Source organism: Piliocolobus tephrosceles, chromosome 14 (genome assembly GCF_002776525.5).
Source record: "Piliocolobus tephrosceles isolate RC106 chromosome 14, ASM277652v3, whole genome shotgun sequence".
Taxonomy (NCBI): Eukaryota; Metazoa; Chordata; class Mammalia; order Primates; family Cercopithecidae; genus Piliocolobus; species Piliocolobus tephrosceles.
The window spans coordinates 108926910-108932906 of NC_045447.1; the positions used below are offsets into that span (position 1 = coordinate 108926910).

General features: G+C 46.4%; 1 pseudogene; it reads right to left on the reverse strand.

Moving 5' to 3' along the window:
- Positions 1–748: 748 nt before the first annotated feature.
- Positions 749–5997, reverse strand: part of LOC111534511 — a 6054-nt pseudogene continuing 805 nt past the window's right edge.

Sequence of the window (5997 nt, forward strand, 5' to 3'; positions counted from 1 at the left end):
TTTTAAGCTCAGTATTAACAATGAAAAATAATTCCGTTATTGAGGCACAAGTTGCAAATCAGTAACACATTCCTATTGCTGTAGAAAAGGGGGTTAGTCAGGTGTGTCATATGAGCGCCAGAACTTTTCACAGTGTCACAGCCGATTATCTGTCACAAGGAATTTCAGCTTCAGGATTTGCATTTCCTCAGAGGACGACGCTGTGGACATTTGTGGTCATGAACTTGTGAGTGGCAGTAGCCCAAACAGGTCCAGTGTCTGTAAGCTCTGAACAGGCAGCATCACTGTGAATCCCCATTAAACCTGAATGCCAAATGAGGGTGTCTCACTCCACATCCCAGCATCACAACACAACCCCTATAACTTTCTGCACAACTTTACAACGGAATTGTATTTCAGCGACTGTTTTGATGCTGGATTAAACTTTGCAAAGAGTTACACAACATTAGGGTCTATTTTTCCTATCAGTAAGAATTACGCCGAATTTCAAAACCCATCACCACAGTGTTCAGCTTTAAGAAAATTAAACACACAGTAATCTTGCCAATGTCAATCAAAACCAAAACTTCAGAACGCCGAGTGGTGATTATGCAGCCAATCCGGATTTTAGGTACCAAGGCCAGCTGTTTATCCCACGAACCATTCTTGCTAGGCTGAGGCTGTGAAAAATCGTAAGATGATGTACAATTTTTTTTTTTTAAATCTCACAAAGGGATTTTGTGGATGGTACAGGGTGACACTGAACAGATCACGAGGTATGGCAGACGTAGTTCTCTCCCTCCCCAGCATCTCCCGCGTCTCCCTGGTTTCCCGATGTCCACAGAGTGAGACTGTCCTGAAGTCACTGCATGGTGGGAGTGCTGTCTTTATAAGACTCTTCATTCAGTGTATCCAACTCAGCAATTGCTTCATCAAATGCTGTGTTTACCAGGCTGCAGGCCTTTTCAGGAGAGTTTAGAATCCCATAGCAAAAGACTGCGAAATTAAGTACCAGGCCCAGTTGAATTAGCTGTATGGGCTGCCTATCTTTCTTACTAATTTCAGGTGCTTCCTGGTAAGTCTGCTGGGAGTTCAACAGAGCGGTTTGTTTATTGTCTCCAGAGCCACCCCAGAAAGATACCTGAAATGATCTTTCATTTCCAAGCAGAACACCTTGCTTTCAGGCTGTGTAGCATGGGGAATAAGAGACCTGCCCAACCGCTCTGGAACCTCATTGCAGATGTCCAGCAGCTCTGCCTCTGTCTTCCACGGTACTCTTTGCCCATCTGCTGCTTCTCATTCCTCCCTGTTCCCTGCTCAGTGCTGGAGATGAGAATCCAGGAAGAATGGCAGGCACCCACCATGTTCTTGTAGGAGGCAGAGGGCAGACTGCTGTCTTCAGTTGGGGGTGCATGCCCCTGTGGCATGGCTGCCTTCCCCGCTGCAGCCACATCATCACCACACTCAGCCTTCTCAGCAGTCTTGGCTTTCTGTACCAGCACGCTTTTTGTCACTTCCAAGCACAGCTCCGAGCATGGTGACCACCACCTTCCGAAGGCCACTCCTCGGGCCGCTGCAGTGGTGGTAGCAGTGGCAGCTACCCCAACTCCAAAATCAGCGGTGGCTGCTCCACTTGCCCAAAACAGCCTCTCTTTGATGAGCTACTATCATGTCTTGCCTGGAGCACAGCACGTCTGAAAAACTAAATAAAAATGAGCAGAAACAAATGAGCCCCAAGTTGCCAACTCTCTGGAAAATCCTGAAGACTGCCAGCAGGTGTAATTTCCAGGTGTGAGAAAAATAGAGGTGTCTGGAAAAGGACAGGATGCAGCAACAAGGATGGTGAACTCAAAGGGAGCCAAGGCGTGCCTGGGCGGCCGGTAGCCACAGCAGGGCGAGAGTGTGGGCGGTTCCTGTGTTCCTCTGAGTCCCTGTCTCACCAACAGACCACACAGGATGGTCTGCCTCTAAATTTTAATCTCGAGGTGACCAGAGTGGCATTCGGATATCAGAGCATCGATGGCGGGCTGTTTCCAGCAAACCCCCACTCACCCCTGCATCGAACAAGCCCCATGGCTCTGGGCTGATGGTCATTCCTGAGAGTGATCCCAGCTCACCACAGGGAAGGGGTCCACACTCCATCTGCCCTAGAATAGCTGCCACCTCTTGGGCAGCCCAGGCTGGGAACACCCCGCCAGAGTGCGCATATCTGACCGTATCATGGTTTGTCACAGTAGGAATAATTGAACTAGCTTTCCTTGGGCCTTTTTTGGATTTTCAGAAAGGTTAGGACATTCCAAGTTTTTATTTCCTCCTTTCCCATTTCTTGAATCTGAAATTCAATTCTCCACCCCATGCAGTGTGAATCGTATAATGCAGGCCAACAGCGCCATCTAGTGTACGCCTCTCCAACTTCCGCAAAATGTGGCCAGTCCTCCGGGACAATGAGAGGTGCCAGATGTGTGCTTTTATCCCCGTGTCAATCAGACATGAGAAACAGGAGGGGAGACGGGAGGACCGCTTGAGCCAGGGAGGTCGAGACTGCAGTGAGCCATGATTATTCCACTGCACTCCAGCCTGCATGACAGAGTGAGACCTAGTCTGGAAAAAAAAAGAGGAGAAGAAAAGCAGCATGAGGACCTAATTCATTTTTCAGTGTTAGAATAAATTACTTATTTTCTGATAAAATTGCACATAACCCTTGAGCTACATACGCCCCATGTACCCTTCGTTTCCACGGTTAGCACAAGCGGTGGCGGACCGTGCCTGTTCCGTCCTGAGGCACATCAGGCATTCCCCAGAGCCCCCAGTTCCAGGAGGTGGTCACAGGGGCCATGCGCAAGGTCTGAGCTCTGAGAGAGAAAATCCCCCTGGGGAGGATCATGATTGACCCCAGATCACCATCGCGCTCAGCTCAGAACACATTTGAGAGTTCAAGGAGGCACTTTGGGCTAAAGTGAAAGATTCATACTAGAGCCAGATCAAGTCGAAGAGGGATTTTTGTGTCAAGATCCAAGCATGCCTCACTGGGCCTGGCGATACTGCTCTGAAGTTATGTTCACTTTCTTATCTCCATGTGCTGGCTTTACTTCTCTTTCTTTGTCTCTAGGCTGGCTGAATTTCTGTGCTTCCTGGGCCACAAAGGAGAGCTGGCTTTCCACAGCTCCGGGGTTCCCCAGGGCTCTGTTCTAGGACATGAACCCAGGGGCAGAAGCAGGGAAGACAGCAAGACAGCGGCAAACAGCACAAAGTTAGGTACCCAGTGCAGTGCAGAACTCAGCGGAGTGCTAGCCCAGCCTATTTTCTCTCTCCTTTCACCTCTTAGAGACTCATTAACATAAAGACCCATTTCTGGGAATATCACACACCTGGGCCTGTCGGGGGGTTGGGAAAAGGGGAGGGAGTGCATTAGCACAAATACCTAATATATGTGGGGCTTAAAACCTAGATGATGGGTTGACAGGTGCAGCAAACCACCATGGCACATGTATACCTGTGTAACAAACCTGCATGTTCAGCGCATGTATTTTATTTAAAAATAAAAAATAAAAAAATAAAGACTCGCTCCTGCCATAAAGCGTTCCTGCAGTCCACAGGTGAGTAAAATCGGTGCTTCCTCGGTCCTCTCAGTTTCCCCTTCCTCACTACTGGCTTCGTTTATTCCTAAGGCCACTGGGCTCCCCCATCAGAGGGAAAGGTGACCACTCTGATGCCAGATCCAACGCCTCCAAACTCTTGAACCCCCGTAGAAAGGAAAGATGGCCAGAAGGCAAGTGGAAAGCAGGCTTCTTTGGATGCCCTTCATTTTTACAGAAAGCTTATTTTTAAATAATCTTTCGCATTAATCTGAAAGCATAGAGGTATAAAGCATCAGGAGAATCATAGGATTTTTCTTACTTTGAAAACTAAAAACAAGCAACATGCAAAACTGGGCAATGAGAGGAGGCTTAAAGAAACTAAATACATCCTGGTTACAGACAAAAAGAATCCCCAAAGTATCTCTCTCTTTCTGGCCTGAGGGGGAGGAAAATGAGCCCCTACAGGTGAGAAAGAGGAGGATGAATTCCCTACTATATTTCTGCTTTCCTTTCTTTATAACCTAAGCAATACTGTGGTGGTGATTCAGTGGTTGCAGCTGGGCTAAGAGCAACAGCTCCCAAGAGGAAGCGCCTTCAACTCTGAAGGAAGGAAATTCTTCTCTCTAACCCGAGAATCTATGGTTCCAGGAGTTGGGAGTGAATCTTCACTGCTCGCTTTCTGTGTGTGCTTGTGCCACATGGCTCTGAACCAACAATAGAACTATAACCCATTGGAGGAATTTGCGTACTGAATCTGACCTAGCTGATTGCCATTTAAAACAACAGCAAAGAACATTGTCCTGACGTTTTAAACAAAACCCAGAGTCTCATAAGATGATATCCAAAATATCCAGGATATAATCCAAAATGGTTCAGCCTGTAAAGAACAAGGAAAATCTCAACTTGCTAGTGAAAACGACAGTTACATTTCAGAACTAAAAATACAAACACTAAAATTAAAAATTCACAAGATGATCTCAACAGCAGAATAGAAATGACAACGGAAAAAGTCCATGAACTTAAAGATAGATCAATAAAAAGTATTCAATATAAACAACGGAGAAGAGAAGAAAAACGATTGAAGAAAAATGAGCATAGCCTTAAGGATCTGTGTAACAATACAAAAAAGCCTAACATTTGTGTCACTGAAGTTCTACAGAGAGAAGCATAAGAACAGAGTAAAAAATATATGAAGCCATGTGTCTCTTAATGACAGTAATACATTCTGAGACATGTGTCATGAGGCAATTTCATCACTGTGTGAACCAGAGTGCACTTCCGCAAACCTAGGTGATCAAGCCAGCTACACGCCTATGCTACACGGTATATCCTGTAGCTCTGAGGCCACATGCCTGCATAGCATGTTACTACACAGAATACTGCCGGCAATTGTATTACAATGGTAAGTGCTTGTATATCCAAACATATCTAAACAGAGAAAAGGTGTAGTAAAAATATAGTAGAAAAGACAAAAAATGGTGCACCTACATAGGGCACTTACCATGAATGGAGCTTGCAGGACTGGAAGTTGCTCTGGGTGAGCCAATGTGTGAGTGGTGAGTAAATATGAAGGCCTAGGACATTAATGTACACTACTGCTGACTTTATAAACACAGTACCCTTGGACTACACTGAATTTATTTTATTTTTTTATTCAGGCTGAGTTAAAAAATTGACAAAACCATCAATAGAGGTCCTCCCCAAGTATTGGGAAAGTGTTTCAGGAAGTGCAAGCATACCATAGTTAAAAGATACGGCAGTGTGGACAGAAAGATGGGTTAGGTGCCTAAGATTTGTATGATAAAGTGTAGCAAGTTGCAAGGTATGACCAGTGATTTCATAACTTGCACCCAGGTTAAAATAATCGAGGAACCATGAGTCACATTACAAAAATTATCATACTGCTCACGGGGCGCAGTGACAAGAAGCCAGAGGCTACATGAAGGGAGAGGATATGACGGACATCAGTAGAGTCACGTTGCGTGGTGGCAGGAGTCTCAAAGTCAAAGGCGTGTAACAAGGGAGAAGCGAGTGGAAGTGGGGAACACAGATCAGAAGGGTGCTGACTGGCCGGGCGCGGTGGCTCACGCATGTAATCCCAGCCCTTTGGGAAGCCGAGGCAGGTAGATCACAGGGTCAGGAGATCGATACCATCCTGGCTAACACGGTGAAACCCCGTCTCTACTAAAAATACAAAAAATTAGCCGGGCATGGTGGCGGCGCCTGTAGTCCCAGCTACTCAGGAGGCTGAGGCAGGTGAACGGAGTGAACCCGGGAGGCGGAGCTTGCAGTGAGCCGAGATCGTGCCACTGCACTGCAGCCTGGGCGACAAAGCCAGACTCCAAGAAAGAAAGAAAGAAAGAAAGGAAGAAAGGAAGAAAGGAAGAAAGGAAGAAAGGAAGAAAGGAAGAAAGGAAGAAAGGAAGAAAGGAAGAAAGGA